The 22,163-nt window shown below is 43.2% G+C and overlaps 1 protein-coding gene and 1 long non-coding RNA gene across 5 annotated transcripts in view; one reads left to right on the top strand and one right to left on the bottom strand.

Annotated features, from left to right (window-relative positions):
* The window catches only part of CCSER1 (coiled-coil serine rich protein 1), a 556,842-nt gene extending 543,667 nt beyond the window's left edge, over positions 1-13,175 (bottom strand). For 3 of the 4 annotated variants that reach the window (XM_068136762.1, XM_068136763.1, XM_068136764.1), the window contains exon 1: positions 12,841-13,174. The gene's annotated coding sequence lies outside the window, so the exon portion shown is untranslated. Of the gene's footprint in view, positions 1-12,840 lie in introns of all 4 variants that reach the window. The other variant, XM_068136765.1, reaches the window with a different exon arrangement.
* LOC137440548 (uncharacterized) lies at positions 13,086-18,225 on the top strand. Its single transcript, XR_010987174.1, has 4 exons — positions 13,086-13,230; positions 13,661-13,803; positions 13,891-14,626; positions 15,118-18,225. It is a non-coding gene; the product is annotated as an uncharacterized lncRNA (long non-coding RNA).
* Positions 18,226-22,163: the final 3,938 nt, after the last annotated feature.

Raw genomic sequence — 22,163 nt, 5'->3', positions numbered from 1 at the left:
AAGCAAAGGATCTGAGGAGCAGCATTGTTCTGGCAAAACAGAAGACCCAAATGCTGCTCCACTTGAACAGACATAGCCCAAAAGAGAGACAGAAGGTAAAACCAGAGTAAAAGAGCACAATACACAGGGAGCCTGCCAAGCTGCTCAAACACATCCTTACAGTGAACGAAGGGTAAGCACCAGGACAGATGGCAGAAACTTTTAAAGCCTACCGGTGGCTTTATTTTCTTTTGTAATTAGATGTAGCTGCAGAGATTAGCACAATATAGTAAACACTGTGAGGATTACTCTGAAATTCATTTCTGTATCCATCTCCTCCTAGACCAACAAACAAATACAAAATACATCACTTCACCTCCAGCCAGGATATGATTTCAATTTCCATCAAATCTGACCTCTCCAGTAAATGCCACTCGGTAGGAAAACCCTCAGGGCGTTAAATGGACAACACGAGGCATACAAACACTCCTTTCTAGCACAGCATTTCTCATGAATCTAATAATATGAAGATAACATTGGACTCTGTACAAACCTTCCCAGGATGATGTGACAGGCTGTGACTTAGCATTTACTGCAGGAAAAGCACTTGTCCATTTATCATGCATCAATAATGCCAAAAACAACCAAACACCACACACACAAAAGAAAAACACACAACAGAACACTGATGGCAAGGATCTCCTGAAATAATTTCCCCTATACATATCAGAGTTCCCTTAACACCATCAATGCATGTAGAATATCACTTTTTCAGCAATATTGACCTCACTTTACTTTGAGTAAGGATTGGAGGACAGGGAATAAAGAGAATCACATTCTTGTTCATAATAGCTTTTGACTTGGGAATTCAGAAGACATCTAAGCAGCACATACTGGTTAATTTACTTTGATGTGTGAAGATTAACTCCAGGGAAATAAAAATAATACATTCAAGGATTTTTTCCCACCACGCCTGTAATTGTTTCTATTGTCACAAATTCATTAAATTCCTCTGGTAAACCCTTAAGTATTATAGGTCTGTGACATTTGAGATAATAAAGTAGCCCATATGACAACTTTCCCAAATAATAATCATTCATGACTGATACATTACAAAAGGTATTTGTAACACACAAATACAGAATCCAGAGCACAGCTGAACTGCAGCCGCCGCTGACTGAAGCGTAACTAACGTCAGCAAAGGCAGAAGTCTCACAGTGCCAAAAGCAAGAATCGCAGCCTAAGAAAAGATGCTTCACCCTTGAATCACTTTGTTGCACCCTACAAACCAGTTTACCTCAGCGTTAACAGGTGCATTTCTGTAAACAAACTCATCAAATCACTTTGACGGAGCACAGCAGTGCACACCTGTCCAACAGAGCAAGCCAAGCTCACTTCATGCATAAATAGCTCTTGAATAATCACTGCCGCGCCCTGCCCAAACTGCTTTCCAAAATAAATAACCACACGAGGAGGTTCTTGCTGTTGTTACTGTGCCAAACACTCACACCGTATCATTATTTTTCATAGCTATTCTTCAGCATTTATTCTGTGTGTTCTCCACCACAAACTGTGATCGGCTGCAGTTCAAAAACACAGTGTGTTTTCTAAACCCTAGCACAGAGACTCAAGTACTGCAACTTATTGTCCCATACAACTGTAAAGCTTCTCTTGACACAAAGATTCCCTTGCTTTACTCCTAAGCTCGTTTTCTACTTGAGTAACCAACACTGAAAACACCGGTAGGATTGCATACTATTTGAATACAATTTGGATTTTGTAGTCACTACTGATGGGTGTTTTGCTATTGCACAGAAAAACAGATGCTTCTATCTGAACTTTTCTCCTACTTCTCCACCTCTAATGTACCTTCTTAAACCAGAGGTACCAGAAAGATGTTGAATGGCAGCAGAGCATAGCTTCCTAGTCTCTCATCTTCAGCTGGGTATCCACAACTAGGATCTTTCCTTCAGTTACTTACATTATGACCAGCCCAATACACAGTTCATTACTTCAGCAGAGCTTCTGTCCTTCCAAGCACTTAGGTGCATACCACAGAGCAAAACCAACTGACCTGCAACTTCTCAACATTAGGGTTCAAATGGGTTTCCCCCATCCTTTTCTGACAACACACCACAAAAAGAAGTGGTCTGACCACCTTTGCTTGTGCCAATAGGTTTGCTGCATGTCAGTGAAAACAGACTACCTTAAAAACACAATACCTGTCACCGTCTCAGTCAAACATTGAGTTTAACAAAAGCTCCAAACCTGCAACGTGCTTCCTTCAGAACTTCAGGTAGGTTAAGTGTCCAAAACAAAAACACCACCAAATCCTCAAGTGGTGTTAACAGATACAGCACACAGGCTTAAACAAATCAATTTTCATCAGGCAGGCGTCAGTCCAACGTCCTAAATGCATGCTCCACCCTGGGATTTTGGAAAAGGTGATATAAAATTAATCCAGGGGAGAAAGGATGACCCTTATTAAAAAAGAAAAGGAAAACAGAGAAAAACACAACACACACACCAAACCATAACCTAACAAGTCCCTCCACAACTTCAGAAAACCACTCAGGCTTTTTTCTTCACATACCATTATGAGTGCCAGAACCAGCAAGGTCTAGTTACATACAGATTTGCATGTTGTGGTTAGTTCATTTTAATGTCTAAGAAGTTCCCAGAAGCCAGGACACATACAAGACTCCTCTCCTGGGTTAAGTCTTTGATACTCATCACAGAATGACTTCACCAGGCAGCTTTTCTCTCAGCCAGAGAATTTACATGACTCTCTTCCCCAAAGTCTCAAAACTTATTCAAACTTTAATCATGTTTCAAGACTTCCATTCTTTACTCAAATATTGCCAAAAGCAAGCAATGAGTTCAAAACTATCTGGTGCAGATTAAAATACAAGCAATGCACCAGGACTGCAGGGTATCAAGGATCGTTTCCATAGGAAATCAGGATAAACTACTTGCATAGTATTGCCTTTTCATCCGCCCTCGGAGCACCACAATTTGTGCCAAAGGCTTGCAAGCTTAATTTTGAACTTCGAGGACAGAAAACCAGCTTCAAGTGGAACAAAGGAGAACCAACAATATAGCAAGGGACAGGTGCTAAAGGCACCACAGTTCAGAAGATATTACCTTGCCTGCCTTCTCCACCCTTCTTTCACTCGGCCCGGAATTTGTTAGGCAGTCACTGCTCAGCATCACAAATACAAGGCCAAACAGTGGCTGCAATAGGTACGTTTGTCTCCACTGAGTGAAGCAGTAGCATAAAAGTGGCTGAAGATCTAGACCCATAAGCATACCTTTGTAAACAGCTTTTCATTCCTTCAGTATTTAGTATTAAGAAAATCTCCCCAGACTTTGTGTAATTTCTGTTTTCACTATCTAAACTAGAGGGAATTGTTAGTTTCTGAAAACCAGTTAAAAAAATGGGTAAGAAACAGAGTTCAAACTCCTGGGACTTTTTGTTTGGTGGGTCATGGCTTGGCTTTCACTCACCTGAGAGAGTGGGACATCTGCACCATCCTTTCAAACCTTCCTCAAATCCTTGACTTGAAACAGTTGTTTGGTTTCCCACAGTTCCTCACCCACAGCTCTCATGCCTCTCTCAAGCTGCTCTGTGTCACGTCATGTCTTGTTTTAACTATACAAATTCTTTCTGTTAAGGACTCAGTCTGTATTTAGAAAATGCTGCATAAAGGTACAGTGCTATGCAAGTATTTCACAACTCCTCTGGTGTTCAGCTTCAGCATTTTGGAAGTCACAGGCATTGTCCTGAGCAACTGCAAACTGCAAGTTAAAAAGAATCACTTATATAAGTAGAGAATTAGCTCCTTTACACCTACTTTTTATTCCCTTAATTATTTTCAAAGCATATAAAATCACAATAAAATAGCTACACAATCAAATGAAGGCATGGGGAAACAGACAAACTGTGATTCTCTCACCCTTTTCCAGTTGTAACTTCATGCACTCCTTCTTCAATTAACAGTGTCATCCTAAGGCCCTCTTAAAATAAGACTAAAAATAACATTGCCAACACGCAACTTTAAGAAACATCTGAAAATCTTCTGAAAGCACCACAGCTTCCCTTCTGACTTTCACAAAAAAGACATACACGTATATGTGCATGCAGGCAGGTATTCACCCCCGCAAATGGATCCCTACGATCCCGAGGGAATATTCTGGATCCCTGGATGAGTTAGCTAAAAATGTCATTCAAGTCTTATTAATGCCATAATCTCTTAATCTGAAACTCTTACAGGTATAAATGCTGTGCATCTATTGACAAAGAAGACTCAGATGCATAATCAAGTTATTAGGCCTACAGCTATGCTACATAAGGTGGCTGTTTGTAATCTCTTAGCTCACATCAAACACTAAATGATTAAGTCCAAACTAACTTTTCTGTCCATTAAAAATACACACCTGTGCAGCACAGATGCAGATCTGACAGCCTAAACAGCCCTGTAGCTTCTGGCTCTGCTTTCTGCCCATCTAGAGTTTAATCTGCAACAAAGCATACCGTCAACAGACAATTGTGTATTACTCCCCTACTAAGGACCAGGAGCAATTACTAAAGAGTGGTGTGAAATTTGCTGAGACCCTGCCACAGCAAGTCAGCCACCAAAACCGTATTTGACCATGATCAGGATGCTAAAAATGAGGGCTTAAGAGAGGACAGAGATTACCTTGTGGATAATGTGCCTAATCTCTGAATTTCTTCTAACAGCTTTTTTGTAGTAGAGTAGAACAAAGGCACTGAGAGCATAGCAGCTGACTTTTCTTTCACTCCCCACCACCTATTCTTTTTCTTCCCCATCCCAGCAGATGCCCCAGAGTTTGGTAGTGATAAAATAAAGATTAGCAGATCAAAAGAAGCCATGTGGTGGCAGCTCTTAACAGCTAACTTATTTCTCTATATTCCTTTTACTTCCCCCTCACCTACTCCACACGCATCTTTTCTGCGGCTGTCTTTACTGTCAAACACAGTTTTCCCAAATTTCACGTTCTCCCTTCTACTTTCCTACTATTTATACACTGCTGAAAGCCTAAACCCCAGGCAAACATTTTAATGTCCCTGGGCTTTTTAACCTCTGCTCCAGCTGGACTTCACAAAAACTCTAAATGTTTTGGACCTGATACGGTGCCCTTGTTTAATGACCATTAGTGTCTAATGGTACAGACCAATTTATTTTCAGGCACACTGATCTTGTTCATGCCATTTGTATTTGCAGCACCTTGACTATTCTAAAATTCCTATGCCCATTCTTCTGGACTCTCAGCAAGAAGAATTCTGATAACCTAATGTTTAGATGCACTAAAATGTTTAGATGCACTAAGAATTTAACAATGTAACAAACAAACAAATGCTATACAAAGCAATCTAACAGCCACATTATTTAAGGGTATAATCCAGGCCTCATTCAAGTCACTGAAGTTTTGCCACAGGCTTACAGGGACAACATTTCTCACAGAGCTTATATCTGCCACATTAAAAAAAGAAAAAAAAAAAGGCTTCAAAACACTAACAAGATGTTTGAGTCTTCCACCCACATCACTGCACCACCTATAGCTACGAAACACTCAAGAATTCACACAAAATAAAACCACATTATTCAGGTACTGAAAGTGAGGGCAGAATCCACCATCAGCTTTGCACATCACACTCCTTTTATGCTGGGAAACAGCAAAACCAAACGAGAACAGCAGATACCTACATTGGCTCTCCCCACCCAGCATCCTTAGTTCATTAACCTCTAGCAGAAGGATTGTAGGTGGAGCAATTATAACGCACTCATAGACAGCCTCTGGAAGTCTCACAGGTGTGCCTCCACATACTACGAGTAGCCAAGCAGTCATGCCTCAAGAGATTATACCACAACGTTTGCACTTGTATATCCATATGGAAACTAACATTTGTCCTACAAGATACCAATTTGTGAACTGAGGATATAGACAATACTAATATGTGGTTTAAGAAATGTTAAACATTGAATACGTATTGGTATTATCTATAGATACTTTGTAATTTTAAGTACAACTGATACCGTGCACTCACAGCTGAAGGCACAATCTGCTGTCACCATATTTGAGAGATCTATGAATCTGAAAGAATATTCATCACCTTGCAGCATCGCTTGACTTTAGATGACTATGGAGAAACCTACATCATTTTCCCTACAGACATTTTCTGCCAGTCACCTCCCTTCAGCAACATCAAGAGAAAAAAACACTAATATAAAATTGGATGACTCTACTTAGTAAGGCAGTTTATTAATATTTCTGAATGTGGCAAATTAAATTAGCTTGTTAGCACTTTCATCCTTTCAGCATATACATTAAGTTCTTATTTAAAGCTCCTGTGTTAACAGCAGAATAAACATTATTCTTGCACAGACTAAAGCAGCAAGTATGGTGATGATTAAGAGTTTCCATTGTATATTCAGCTGGTCACCAAGAATCCAGCCCACATATTTTCAAATTATAAACCCTGTTAAAGTAGTCACCAAGGCTCCTATTGGAAATCAGTAGCTGGATAAAACTGCCAAAACTTCTCCAAGAATGGACAGCAACATTTCTTTCTGCTCACTCCTCACCAGTCATACAATTAAAAAAAAAACCACCATTAAAAAAAAAAAAACAAACCCCATAGAGTCACAAAAGACTAGAGGTTAAAAGGGACTCCTGGGGATCATCCCGCCCAGCTCCCCTGCCCAAGCAGGTTCACTTTGAGCAGGTTGCACAGGAACATGACCAGGCAGGTTTTGAAAGTCTCCAGAGAGGCAGACTCCACAACATCTCTGGGCAGTCTGTTCAGGGCTCCAACACCTTCACAGCAAAGAAGTTTTTCCTTGTGTTTACATGAAACTTCCCGTGTCCCACATTGCCCCCTTTGCCCCTTATCCTGTCACTGGGCACCACAGAAAAGTGCCTGGCCCCATCCTCTTGACGCCTGCCTTTGGATGTTTAGAAGTATTGACAAGATCCCCTCTCCTCTTCTCCAGGCTAAACAGCCCCAGGTCTCTCAGCCTCTTCTGGTTACGAGAGATGTTCCAGTTCCCCACTCACATTTGCAGCTTTCCGCTGGGCTCTCTCCAATAGATCCCTGTCTCTCTTGAACCAGGGAGCCCCAAACCAGACACTAGTGGGAGGAAAGATGCCCAAAAACAAGAGTAAAAGAAGCAAAAGCAGAGAAGAAGAAAGACAGAGGTGGAAATCACAGAATCACCAAGGTTGGGAAAGACCTCAAAGATCATCAAGTCCAACCTCTCACCACAGACCTTGTGACTAAACCAATGCACTAGAACCACTGTATTTTCAGAAGCAATGATTTGCACTATCAAAATGTGTAGGCAGCAAGTATTCCTTTTAACTTCCCACCAGTCTATCACAATTGGTGCTTCACACTGGAAGACAGATGTGACCCTTAGCAGCACCACTGACTGAGCTGGATCTCAAATTCCTGATATGCCAGAGCATTATAAAAAATTAAAGTGGTGATTCCTTAAATAATGTATCAGTGTCATTACATTCTAGGAGTGCTGAACTGCTTTCTCTCAAACTTAACAACAAAATAAAACCCAGGGAAAGCTGCTTCTCTAGACTGAAGAAAAGAAAAAAAAGAACAAAACTTCTAGTAATTAGTCGTCACAAAGGAAATGCTGCATGACTTTATACCCACATCCTGCAACTGGATTTGTAGGAAGTTTCCAGATCTATGCCAAGATATCCAAAAAGCTATATTAAAAGTTAAGTCATATGATAAGACTATGGGACTTGGGATAAAGTCTCTGCTTCAGTTTTGCATCTATGTAGAAAATTACTGTACATTCATACTCAGTGCTCACAGGAACTTTCATAGCAGTAGGGGGAAAAAATAGTACCATCTACAGTCAACTTCGAATATTTACCTACAAGAACATCCTCATCAACTCTTGTAACACACCTCAACAGTGTTTTCAGGGTTTGTGCAGATTTACACAAGGTGTGCAACAGGGAAAAACAAACAAAAAAGCCACATAAATTCTTGGGTTTTTCCACATCCAGGACGTTGGGGTTGCATTTTGCTTACCTGCAGTTTCTTTTCCCTTACACTATCAGCATATTTTACTATAAAGTAACTATCCTGTGCAGGACAGATCACAGTTCAAGTAAAAGCAGTAGCCTCTGTAGGAAACATTTTGTTGCCATACAATGGAGAAATAAGACTACCATCTTCAGCCACTGAGGATGAAAGTTTATATTATCTCAGCAATACACTGCACCATGCAGCGCAGAGACAATAAATCAGAGAGCAGTGAAGTACAAGTAACCACATGTTCAACTAGTGAGCAGCTACAGATAGGCTGAAGACAGAGCATGTAAAATCTATGGATCCATTTTCCATGGCACCAAAGTCACCGGCCCTGCTGAAGCCCAGGAATACACATGACATGTTACAAGTCCAAGTGCTTACAGGTTGTGTATTTCATAGGCTATCTCATGCAACCAGTAAACTCAACAACTAAAGACTAATACCAAAGCCTATTTATCAGCCTAAACCAGTTTACTATCATTGCAGAAAATTGCCAAATAAAGGAAATAATTAGCAAAAAATCTGATGAAGCTGCACATTACTTTCTCAGGAAACAAACCCTACTTGCCATTATTATTTATACAGTTCCCTTTGCTTCCCTCCCTGTGATAAGACCCTACACAATTGCAGCAGAAACTACTCACAAGGGGAAGACCTGAGGCACTGAATCTTATAATAAGCAGAAACTGCAGCAAGAGAGAATACAATTCAGTTCTTCCCCCTAACAAGCTGGTAGTTATTCCAAACATAAAGTATGCACTGCTTATTAATTTGACTCAAAGTGTCTGTCACGTTTCTTTTCGATTCATACTTTTGCTGACACAAATGCTGTTCTTGTATTAACCAACCTCAGAACAGCCAAGCAGCTTTCACTACTTACCTTACCTCAAAGGTGTGTGAAACACCTGGTGAATACACAGTCTCCTGGCATTAGGACATCTCCAGAAGTACAGCGAAAACAATCCAGGAATTTATACTCCCAGAATGTGCAGTTTTGTATGGTTTCCAAAACCTACCATTAAGTTTACTTTGATAAAATACTTTTCTTGGTGACTTTTCTCTGTATAATTCACACCACCACATATAGAATAGAATACATATACATAGAATAAACCAGGTTGGAAGAGACCTTCAAAATCATCGCATCCAACCCATCAGCCAATCCAACCCACCCAAACAGCTAACCCATGGCACCAAGCACCCTGTCAAGCCTCCTCCTGAACATCTCCAATGATGGGGACTCCACCACCTCCCCAGGCAGCCCATTCCAATGGGCAATCACTCTCCCTGTATAGAACTTCTTCCTAACATCCAGCCTAAACATCCCCTGGTGCAGCCTGAGACTGTGTCCTCTTGTTCTGGTGCTGGCTGCCTGGGAGAAGAGACCAACCTCTGCCTGTCTACAGCCTCCCTTCAGGTAATTGTAGAGAGCAAGAAGGTCACCCCTGAGCCTCCTCTTCTCCAGGCTAAGCAACCCCAACTCCCTCAGGCTCTCCTCACAGGGCTGTGTTCCAAACCCCTCACCAACTTCGTTGCCCTTCTCTGGACACCTTCCAGCAAGTCAACCTCCTTCCTAAACTGAGGGGCCCAGAACTGAACACAGGTGTGGCCTAACCAGTGCTGAGTACAGGGGCAGAATGACCTCCCTGCTCCTGCTGGCCACACTGTTCCTGATGCAGGCCAGGATGCCATTGGCCCTCTTGGCTGCCCGGGCACACTGCAGGCTCACGTTCAGTCTACCATCGACCAGTACCCCCAGATCCCTCTCTTTCTGGCTACTCTCCAGCCACTCTGACCCCTATAAACCATACATTGACCTTAAGCAATTCTGATCTTACAAATACTTCAGATAGGCTAATCAGCAAAGCCAGTTTCTTCTGCAGACCTTGACAGAGGTGGAATTTGTCCAGAAGGAGCAACACCTCTACACCTCTCTTTCAATTTATGAAACACTTCCAAACAAAAACATTGCCAAATTGATTTTAAGTTTTTCAACATCCAGCTATTAATTACAAAGGCTTCTGTGAGGCATTAGGTTTGAAACAAGGCGAAATTCAACCACACACAGCTTATGCAGCATGAGATGTGGTGCTTTCACACACAACCACATGCTTAGACCTGAGGATACGAGATGCCTTTTCAGCATCTTCTGTAACTAACGGACTTAAACACCAAGTGCTAGTATCCTGCAACCCCAACGTGGTACATACCTAAAGTACTGCTTCAGGGCTCTCCTAGTACAGCTTTCCATGCCTGTCCCCTCTAACCTGGCCTGCACCAAGCTCTACCTGAAGGGTGGTTGTAGCCAGGAGGGAGTTGGTCTCTTCTCTCAAGCAACCAGCACCAGAACAAGAGGACACAGTCTCAAGCTGCGCCAGGGGAAGTTTAGGCTCGAGATGAGGAGAAAGTTCTTCACTGTCAGAGTCGTTCACCATTGGAATGTGCTGCCCAGGGAGGTGGTGGAGTCACCATCCATGGAGGTGTTCAAGAGGGGATTGAACGTGGCACTTGGTGCCATGGTCTAGTCATGGGGTCTGTGGTGCCAGGTTGGACTTGATGATCTTTGAAGTCTCTTCCAACCTCAGTGATACTGTGATTCTCCAAAAGGCCAGCACTGCTCAAGCAAAGTATTCCAGAAAGACTACAGCTCCTCACCTTGTGAGCTGACAGATAACTTTCCCACTGAACTAAATTCCCTCACCAATCTCCTGCAGAAGCTGCACTTAGAATCTCTGTGAGCCAAACTGGGAAAGTTTTCAAATTACAGGGACCACTGCACCGTGGACTCCAAGGGGCAAAGGAGTTTACAAAAAATATCCCATTTGTATTACATGCTTTCAAAAGATCCTGGACAGCCATGTGCTACCTTCTCCTGAGACAGAGCTGCCTACTCAGAGGAGGTTGCTCTCCATTTGGGATGGTAGGGATGAGTAACATCTTCAGGGTGGAAAGAATCATCATTGTATCTCTAGGAGGACTTTGTAAGGCCAGTTTTTCCTCTGGGTTATTCCAGGTTGAAGTCAGCCCTTCTTATTTCCATTTCTAAGAAAACATTCTTGACATTTGTTACTGTTTCTGCAGTAATTCTCAGTCTTACTCAAACCTCAGAGCCAAAGCAAGCCACTGCAAAGACAGGCACTAACTCAAAAAAGGTATTTTTTTAAAAACTATGTACTATTATTACCTCTAGGCAGATAAATACTGCTGCTCTTTCTATCAGTCACATTTGTACCATAGAGACACATACAATGAGGAGCTCTGGAGGGGACAAGAACTCTCCTGGATGATTAGGTGCAATGTCTTTGCTATCTAAGCTTTTCCAGTTCATTAATATTTCACTTTTATATATTCCTCAGCTGCTTTTACAACATGTTTCTTTCTCTCCTTCTTAAGTATGAGCAAAGAGAATTGTTTGAAGTTAACTAGTAGACCTTGCCTCACATCCCCACCTCCATGGCCCCTGAGAATTTGATACTTCAAGTGCAATACATACTAGATAGAAATACACATCTGGCATAGAAAAGGATAAGAGGAGATTCCACCTCCCCCTTCTAGTTACATTCAACTATAAAAGGTGTGCAATAAGAAAATAAAGCATCCACAGTTTCTCTGTCAAGACACTGCTGTCAAGCTCAAAGGCAAGACAGAAACATAAACTCTGTGTGTGTGTGTGTATGTGTGTGGAGGGGGGGGGTCTCTTCTCTGTGGAAAACCAGAACCACTCTGTTCTTTTGCAAGGCAACTCACAGCAAGGTTCTTTTCCTTGCCAGGAGTGGAAGATAACCTCTTTCAGCTGAGAGAAGCAAAACAAAAACTATCTAGCAGAAATGTGGAATTTTCACGAACCCCTTCCATAGTAGGCACTACCATCTGCTCCACTTTTCAAGCGTGCCATGTGATTTTGGAAAACACTGTGGAAAACACATCCTCCAGCTCCTGCCTCGAAATCCAGCCCCACAGCAGAGACTGCCGGTGCCCCGGACATATCCATTCACGTTTTGAAACCACTGCTCCCTGTCATCTGCACAGGTTAGCTGAAGACTGCTTAATAAGCACAGAGGGAGAGTGGGGGAGGGTAGAAAGAAGAAACGCCAAAAACGAACAAATAAAGGATCCGATCCTTCTCCTTCTCTTGCAGCAGCGAGGCCAGAACTGAATCCCGGAGTGCCGCAGCTACCGCGGCATCGGCTTCTCCCGGTATGCCCCACCGCAGGCCGGGCCCCGCAACGCCCCCGGGCTTCCCCCCGCGGCCCCGCCGGTGCTGCCTCTGCCCCGGGCCGGGGCCGACCCCTGTGTGACACCTGCGGGCATCGAGCCCCTGTCCGCCCCACCACAAAGACGCTAGTGTCGGTGTTCCCCCCGTCACCCGGCCGTCCTCGCTAATCCCCGCAGCTACTGAAGCGCAGCTCCCGGGGATCAGCGCAGAGCTGCGGCACCGGCAGCCCCGATCCTCCTCCACCACCACCACTGCAGCCGCGCCGCGGGTCGGCGCAGGGCGGCCGAGAGCCGCCGCCCCGCCGGCAGGGAAGGCGAGGCCAGGCGAATGGAGGGGGACCGCCCGCGCCCCGGGGCAGCACCCTCTCGCATCACCTCTGCTCTCGGGAAGCGAGGCGGCCCTCCCCGCAGCGCACCCGCACCCTCGCCCGCCAACCACCACCACGGGGTACCCGCACGCCGGGAACCCGGCGGCGACCCGCGGCCTGCGCCGGCTCTCTCTCACGCCGCACCGGCAAGCCGAGCCCAGTGGTACCGCCCAGTGGGTGACGACGCGTTACCTGGCCGGGCTCCGCCAGCGCCCGGGGCGCTCTCCGTCCGCCGGCGGGGGCTGGGGACCCTCCTGGCCCCCTGCGGCGCCGCCACCGCCCTGCTGCTGCGCCGAGTAGCTCCCTGCGTCGCCCCGGCGTAGGGGGAATAATCCGTGCGGGGCGGCGGTGGCACCCCAGTCTGTCCGGCAGCCCGCGTCAGTCAGTCCCTCACGCTGCGGCCGGGCGCGTGTGTGTGTGTGTGTGTGCGCGCAGCGGGCGGATTGGCGGCGGGCGAGGGCGGGCCGGGGCGGCGCTTCCGCACGGAGCCGATGCGGGGAGTGCTGCGGGACGGCCCCTGCGCGTCCGCCCGCCCGTCCGTCCGTCCGTCCGTCCGTCCGTCCGTCCGTGTGGAGCGAGTCCGTACGTGTGGCGTGTCGTGAGGGGATGTCGTGCGCGTAAGCACGCGTGTCTCGGGGGGTGCCGGGTGCCCTCGTGTCCATTCCTGGCCGCGCGTGTCCTCCACCGCTGCGTTGCCACCTGCCGGCGCTGCCCGCTGCCGCTGCGGGACCGGTGAGGCGCAGCCCCCCACCGGGCTCAGCGTCAGCGCGGGGGCAGCCCGGGCCAAGCGGAGGAGCTTCCCCGGCCTCCACAGGCGGGAGGCGAACGGGAGGGGGGAGGGGGGAAGGTCGGAGTCTCCGCGACCGGAGTTCGGCGCCGCTGCGGTGTGTTCACACTCACCATCTGCTCAAGCATTTGGATTTATTTTTTTCCCCCTTTCCCGTAAGGCGGTGGAGCCGTCTGATTTCACTTCCTGATCCTCTTTTCTGTTACTTGTTTTATAATTTTCCAGATGCGTTATTGCCATCCCGGGGCATCGCCGATCCTAGGGAAGGAACAAGGAAACGGTGTTTAAGAAGCTGTCTCCATGCCGAGGGCATTCAGTTGTCTGGCATTTAAACGTATGAATTAAGTTCCATAATTCAGAAAGAAAAGGTAAATCAGAAGAGTAACCATGTTCTCTGCAACTAATATTAAGGAATATGATTGAGTTTTCATCCTGTTTTTCTTGCCAATTTGTAGACGATCCTTCCTGCATCATGTACCAACCTGAGCCTTAGGAGGGACATCATTCAAGTAAAAGGAGTGACAGTTCATGAGTGACAGACTGCAGGTGCACCCTGTCATCCCATATTACAAAAAATAATGTGCAATTCAATGAACTGAAGAATCACAGAAGCACCCATGCCAGCGAGGACCTCCACGATCATCCAGTCCAGCCATTTTGCCCACTTCAAGTCTGTCACTACACCATGTCCCCAGGCACCAGATCTAGATGGCTTTTAAACACATCCAGGGATGGTGACTCAACCACCTCCCTGGGAAACACATGGACTTTGCAAACTTAAATCTCCACAAGAACAAAGTACGCTCTTCATTCTGTAACGTTGTTGCTCATCCTGAAATGGAGCAATCTAAAGAAATGTTAACTACTAGACTTATACAGAAAAATGCAGATCAGAACAGAGTCAATCAGAGTTGTGGAGAATTTTGAGCAAAACACATTTCCACAAAATACAGCTGCAACATAATAGCAACAAGGTTCTGCTTAAATTCTAAATAAGAACTGTGTGGCAGCACGGAAGCAGTTGTGTCTGTGTCACATTTGGCATGAAAGTCTCAGGAAACTCAATCTTTACAAAAAGCTAAACTTTCAAACAAAATATATCTCCTATCAATCTGTTCAACATGGTCACAAGACTGTTCTATGAAATGTAATATCCAGACCTATAGCTGTTACTGTTTCTTCTTGGGACAGGTAATAAACCTAAACCAGATAAATGTTCTATGGTCACAGTGGAAGTTTTGGGGTACACAGCACACAGTAGAACCACATCAATGCTACGTGAAAAGAAATAGATTTTTAGTAACCTGGCATCCACATTTAAAAAGAAAACAAATCTCATGTGAGGCTGCTTCAAGAGTAGATATTTGTCATTGTAAGTACCTACCTTCAGAGCTTGACAATTCAAGCTAGTATATAGTGACAAGATCATTTCGCTGAGTGCTAGCTCACAGCTCAGCAAAGCATTTAAGTGTGTGCACCTCCTCTCCACAGGCATGAGTTGCCTCAGTGAAGACTAGGGTGTTCATTGTAAACAAAATTACACCCCTGTTTAGCCACTTTATTAAGCTGAGACAGCCTGGAAGTTAGAGGCAATCAGCTTTGCTGAATCAGGGTACTCCTAAGACCTTTATGTGATTGCCAAAGTCTTGTCTCACTTCCTCTTTCTTCCTTGTATTCAGCAGAAGATTCCCAGAGCCTTCTAATGTTTATCTCTGACTCTCTGGGCCACCTCTGTAAGCTCTCCTGCCTGCCATTGCCCTGAACGGTGAGTCCCTATGATTAAGCGGTGCTTCCAGACACACAAGTGATGCTGAGGAGGCTTTGATCAGCCCAGTGACACAAGCAGCTAGAGGTTGTACAAAATAATGGCAGCTGTTCCCACATTGAATTGCATTCTAGTGAACTGGGTGGGGGGGAAGCCCCAAACATTATAGTAAGCTTAAGCATCAAGGAGTAGCTGTTTTGAAATAGGTTTGCTAATTGAGAACCTAATCGATCACTATGGGAGCTATGGAAAGAGGAACACTTGTCGCCACCATACCCTGGACCTGCCCAAGCACATGCATGGAATTGGGAGCTCGCCACCACTACAGACAGTCCACATCAGGTAAAACAGATTTACCTGTTTTGTAGGAGCGTTTTATGACCCTCAGAGGAACCCCTTCTCAGAAGGCAGCTAATTATGTCAAGCAGTGACTCACAGCCATTGTCTGGATAGCACTGGGCTATCCTGGAGCACCCTCAGAGGTCCAGGGGATGCATGACTGTATGGACTTCACTAAAGGTTTTTCTCTAACAGTATTAATTGGGACAGGTTGGCATTGGGGTGCTGCTACACCACAGCAGCCATGGCCAGATCCCGGTCTACCTTACCACCACAAGAGAGGCCAAAGGTGTCCTCCTGTACTTGTTTCCTAAGAGTGGAGGCACCTCTTCAGTTGCGCATTGTCACTGTAATCAATAACTATTGGTTTTGTATTGCGTACAATCATATCCACTTATGCTTGTGGAGCAAGGATTAATCAAGTGACCTTCCAGTTGCTGTATAGTGCCATGTGTATGCACTGTACTGAATAAATAGGCACCCAGACTGATCTGTTTGTGGAAAATGATGAATTTTATCATGCTGACACTGAAATCTCAAAGGAGGTTGAAGTCCACTTTAGTTAAATATAAAAGAACAGTAATCTGAAACAGTTTTAAAATTGATGTTTGTGGCTTTTGTTCCCTGCATTTAAACAGGCTGTAAATTGATTTATGCTCTCTGTCACTGGGCTCCCTCAGCATCAATGGCACAAATGACACCATGTTTTAGGAATATAATCACCGTCACTACTGAGGCCAGAGAGGACAAATGCCAACAGAAATACAGAACTTCTATTCATCCAGCAAGATCAATGCTCCTTACATTCTCAACTTTTTTTTTTTTGTTCAATTTAATAAACTAATTTGACTGCCTGCATAGTGAGACTGCCATGAATTTACCTTTGATGAAAATTCTCCAGTTTGGCATTAAAAAGTGGTCAATCCTCATACCCTTGCTTTTCCCCTGGATGTGTCTGTTAAAACAGCTTAATTCATGTACTTTGGCTTTGCTGTTTCTTTTCAAACAGTGAACACAGGTAGTGTCATTTTCATTTCAGGAAACTCTGATGTCAGTGAATGTGTAACTGCTGCAGAAGGGCTGCAAAAAGATTTCTCTTTCACAAGCCAGCTTTATGGATATGTGTTTTTTAGCCAGTTCAATTTTAAGCACCTTAATAATGCAAACTTTATGCATTACTGTTAGCAGTATAATCAAAATGGCAAAAACTTGATCAGTTCTGATATTTGTATAAATTAGCTTGACAGTATAGTTTGTTTACAGTTCCACAGACATACCTCATAGCTGGACAATGCAGTTTTGTGTAACCATAAATGTATTTCAATGTTTCACTGGCAAAACTCTTGGGGTGATTAAAAAACCCCACATTCCTAACTCAGAGGGGCATTTTACCAGTAAAATCTGTGCACACTGGATGAAGGTCTGATCCTGCAGTAGGTGAGCAAACTCCTGATTCTCCACTGTAACACCTGAAGGATGGATACATAAATATGAAGGACTCCAAAGAACTTGAGTATTGTATTTTCTCAAACAGTATTCAATAGAAGCATCCAATGGCTATCTTACGTGTTTCCGTGTAGTTTCACGTGGGCTACAGAAATCTGCATGAAGTCAGTTTTACACTTCATTCTGACCCCTTTCACTTAGAGGTTCTCCATGGCAAAATCTTTCAGTTCTCCAGGCAACCATGGTTTATTTGTTTGTAATTTGTCTGTTCAGCTTTGTAATCTCTGTACTTGACTTGTGAAAATATTTTGGTTTGTGTGAGGATTTTTTAAAAGGTTCTTTTTATAATGTTTACATGTTTGGAAAAATTGAAGTTGACAGGCATTCTTTTCAGCCTTGTTATTTCTCTGTTGTACAAAATGGGAATAAGAAGGAAACCTGCTGAAAGGGAAAAGTGTGTTTTATTTGAAACAGATTGAGTATTACCACTGAAAACAGTCTGAAGATGGTATTCTGTCAGAAAATAGAGGATTAAAATAAGAATAATGTATGCATCCTTTTATCATATCTGTGGCTGTAATGCATCACCACAGCAGGAGCTTTCCACAATACCACTGAACCTGGAGGGCTAAGTAAATTGTGCTTTTAAGTCTCATTAATTAGGTTTGCCTTAGGGAAATAGCACCTAAAAGTTGTTCGTTAGCATGGAATTCTGAAAGTTTTCCTCGTCTTTAGTAAGCAGCAGCTTGTATAGAGGATGTCCAGCTGTAGAGATGAATACGTGGAAACAGGTGAGTTACAACCATGTATAGTGCAACACCTGAAAGTTAACAAAAAGACTTCCAGCACAGATGGACTAAGGGCCCTAAGGGTCCGTTGTTACAGCTTTTACAGGCACTCCAGACAGTGGTTTTGCTCAGTACTGTTCACCCAGGCAGAGCAATGCCACCTTTCAAGCCCCTCCCCCAAATTCTCCTTTCACTTCTGCTGTAAATGTAAGTTCTCCCCTGAATTGCCCATTCTATTTACTCATCAACCAATAATTACTTTACAGAGCAGAAAACGTTCATTTCTTCTTTAGCTTGGGAAGTTTAAAAAAAACAACAAACAACAAAACCAAACATAAATCTGCTGCTAAGAACATCTAGTTACTGATGTTCTTCCACAAGACCTTCTAGTTTGATCTTCAGCAGGGGGAATCTACCTGGAAAAACATTGGAAATAAATGTGCACCAACCTCTGAGTCTCCTCAGTGTGTCGTCTCTGTACATCCCTTATTCAGTGGTCACATTGGCAAGAATGTGTAAATCTGCCCATGTGCTTTTTCAGAAGGACAGGGGATTTGGTCTTTGTGTAAAATATCAGCTCCAAATCTCTTCAAGCACACAAAAAAAAAAAGAAAAAAAAAAAAGCACATTTGTTTTTTAGATCTTTAGTAATTGCACAAACAAACCTATAAAAGACCTTGAATGTCAATACAACAGTACCCAAGAGGTACCCAAGTCAAAAATTCAGCATTAGCATTCAGACCTGATCTGATTTATTTTTTTTAAGTTCAGGAGGCAGATTGTTTATGGGTTTCTACAATACAGTGTTTCAATACTCAGCAAGCAGATTCCTGTGTCCTGTCTGAGGCTGGAGCTGGACAGTGGACGTATGGGACTAAATGAACTGCCAGCCTCACATTGAAAGCTCCTTGATGAGCAGGGATTGTAAGAAAGCTTTCTCGGTTGGACCCTCCTGCCTTGTCCTCAGCACCATACTTGCTTGGTATTTGGTACAACATGTAGTACAGTCTTAGGCAGATATTTATAGAGGGGCACTGCATGGAGATTTCCAAATTTTATACCAAATTCTGCAGGAGGTTGGTGCCTTTCATTTCACTTTAGATTGTTATTGAGCCAGGGATAACTCCACTTCATCAGCCGTTGCACTAGCTCATGAGATCACAAGGCTGCAGGAGGGAAGGCATCGAACCACAAGCTCTCATAATGTGCAATGTAATGCAGATACAATGACATGCTAAGATGCATCCATATTCTCATCCATATCTATTATACCTAGCTTCATATTTCATATTCATGGAAGAGGGCATTTTCTTTATTAAAACTCATTTTAGAGTCAGTTCCCAAAAATATTCTAGTCTCTACTAGGGATGGATAGTCACTGAAACTCATGCTGTGATTCTGATTGAAGTATGAGGTTTGGTGCTAGTGTCTGGAAATCTAGTCTGCTTAATGAATTTATTGGGCTTTGGCTCGCATCCTAAAGGATATTTATTGCTCCATGACGTACTCTGTTATTATATATTGTTATTATTATTATGAACATCACAAGCACCCATGATGTATAGGTCTCTCACAGTCAGTATGAGAAAAAAATCAGCACACTTCCCCAAATATAGAAGCACTCAGTGTTGCCTCATGCACTGAATATTTGTGCAGGCTCATATTTTGGCCCAGGTCCCTGAAGCAAATATCCCTTCCCAGGGTGCATACATCTGGGGAAGAGAATCTACAGTAACAGGACAAGTCTGGTGTTTAGCAAAAGGCACCAGCTCCTTACTGCTCTTCTCCTGTGGAAGTTTCTTTCCGAATGGGTGACTGGTTTGAATGATCAGAAGGATGAAACCAGACAGGTCTGTTAATTTCAGCTTGGACAATTTGTTTGGTAACTGGCACTAAGCAGCCAAATACTGAGTAGTGTGGATTTCAAAAGCATTAGCAAATCAGCAACATAGGGGATGCATGTAGAAAGGTACCAGAGGTTGAGTTCCACGGTGCCCAAACATTATGAAATACATGCACCTCATGATTCCTTCAACGCAAAAGACCTTTTCAAAACAAAAAACTTATTTCTTTTCTAAAATATAGTGAAAAATAATTCATGTGTCACAATGTTTCCTGACTTTTATATCCCTATTTACTCCTCCCCTGAGTATAGTTTTCTATTAATCACAACCATCTTTGAATCATATACAGATAATAAATAAGCTCCTTCTGAGATACATTGGCAGAGTAGTTATGAAATAAACATAGTTTTTTACCAGCTCTATGTAATGTACCGTGGTTTTCAAATTACTTTAACTGTTCTGTGCCTAGACCATAGGCAGTAAGTGCCACAGGAATGGGTGTTAAATGAAAATGGAAAATGAAAACCTGAGTGTTGTGGTGAGTAAATGTGCCAGTGTATTAAATACGTGTTCATTAACGCACAGAAATGCAGAGGCTTTCCTCTCCCAAGGGCAGCAGTAAGTTATGCCTGAACAAGCAACATGGATTTATGTCCCTAAATGCTTCTCTCTCCAATAAACATTTGTATACCTGCCATGAAACCTGAGGAATCACATGTACTTGAGTTAATTCCAAGATACTGAATCAATCTTTGGGAAAGAAACCCCACAACCAAACAACAAAAACCCCAAAAACCACCCACCAAAAACTACTGGATTTTAAAAAAAATTATCTTAACAAAATGCTAGGGTGAGACAAAATATTCTTTGAAAATATTCTTGAAAATATTCTTGAAAATATTCTTTTCAAGCAGACATCATCACTTATCTCTGTTTTAGTCCAGCAGGACTCTGATCTTCAATGAAAATTCTGGGGACTGAATAGGTCTGAGAGATTCTGGACAGTATATAGGAGCTAGGGACCTAAATCCTATTGAAATCCTGGGAACTGGATAGTAACTCCCATAGGCTTCCTCAATATTCCATCTGGAATGGATGTCCTCTTTAAGACAACACTTTATTTGGACTCTGCAGCTTTTGTAAAGGATAAGCCTTCTGAAAATGCCAACTGGTGACCATAGATTTTATTAAGGAGTTATGACTGTCATCTGCATTGTAAGATCACAACCTTCTAGCCCTTGTAGAAGATACATTGACTCAGTGAAAGAGAAAGCTTACCGTGGAAGCTCAGGAGCAAAGATATTTTACTAATATTTAAATGAAGAACACAAACTTGTATCTGCTGAGCTTGATGGCAAAGGTTCCACTAACTTTAATGGGAGCAGCACTGGAGTCTCATCAACAGGTGAATAAACGCAGCACTAAACACATACCCTGTGTAAAGATGGTGCTCTAATTGCAGTCCCAAGATTTTCTCCCTGCCTTTTTGCCAAACAATGGAATATAGGCTTTAGCTATTAGGAACAGAGCAGGCTTGGAGCTGTATTTTAAGCTATCTATCATATAGCTAGAACAAAAAATCCAGAGGGGAGGGTAATTACACTCTAATAGCTTTAAAGAGGGAAAGGCAATTACACATATTTGGGGCCTGATCTACAGAAAGCACCCAGAGTTACTGAACTACCATTCCTTAGCTCCCATTGCTCCCACAGCGGAAGAGGTAGCAATAAAGATTAAATGTTCTCCTACAATGATGGCTTTTTAGTAATTAAAAAAATGCTAGTAAGATATAAAAGTTTATTTAAATCTATGTGAATTCGAAATCAACAAATACAAAGAGCACATTTCTGTAAGCAGAGGCAGAATTTTATCCTGCTCCAGCCTATGCCAGCTGGATTTTCCACAAAGACATGCTCTCAGAAGCACTGAACAGAACAAATGATTTATGATTTGCAAATGGAGAAATGTGTCTTAAAATTACTTAAACTTGCCTTCAAAATGAATGCAGGAATTCCTGAATTATCATTGATAATACATGCTGTGTTCAAACAAGACTCACTGGTAGGCTCAACTATCAACATTACTATGCTTTAGCCTTTAAATAGTGTGAAAAAAGAGGATGAGACAAGAAAGGCAGCAGAAGTGCTAATGCAATTGTTTGATGTGTATATGCAAGAGGCAGAGAGGAGGAGGGAAGCATTCTGCTAGGCAGGCTGCTGGCAATGGGAATCACTGTGCTTTATCCTTCTCTGGCACGCTCTTTAATGGAAAATAATTACAGCTGTATGTAAAAATCATACTCTTGACTTTATTGGTCTAATGTTGCCATTACTTAGATCTTCACTGAATGGTCCATTTTACATGCATTTTTTTTTCTGACCCTCACTGTATGCTGTAGCCACTGAAGAGAGCTGTGGATGCATCTGCCCCTGCACCATTCAGTATGGCAGCTTGCCAGTGGAGAGTGACTGACTTCACTTCAAAATGTTTTCCATTTAATTAGCCTGAAAAAAATGCAGCAGCCCCATTATCTAAAAGAACCATGT

Source organism: Melanerpes formicivorus, unplaced genomic scaffold (genome assembly GCF_026170545.1).
Source record: "Melanerpes formicivorus ecotype bairdi unplaced genomic scaffold, bMelFor1.0.p_v2 SCAF_4, whole genome shotgun sequence".
Taxonomy (NCBI): Eukaryota; Metazoa; Chordata; class Aves; order Piciformes; family Picidae; genus Melanerpes; species Melanerpes formicivorus.
Note: the sequence above shows the minus strand (reverse complement) of the source record. Positions and strands in the feature narration are given on the sequence as shown.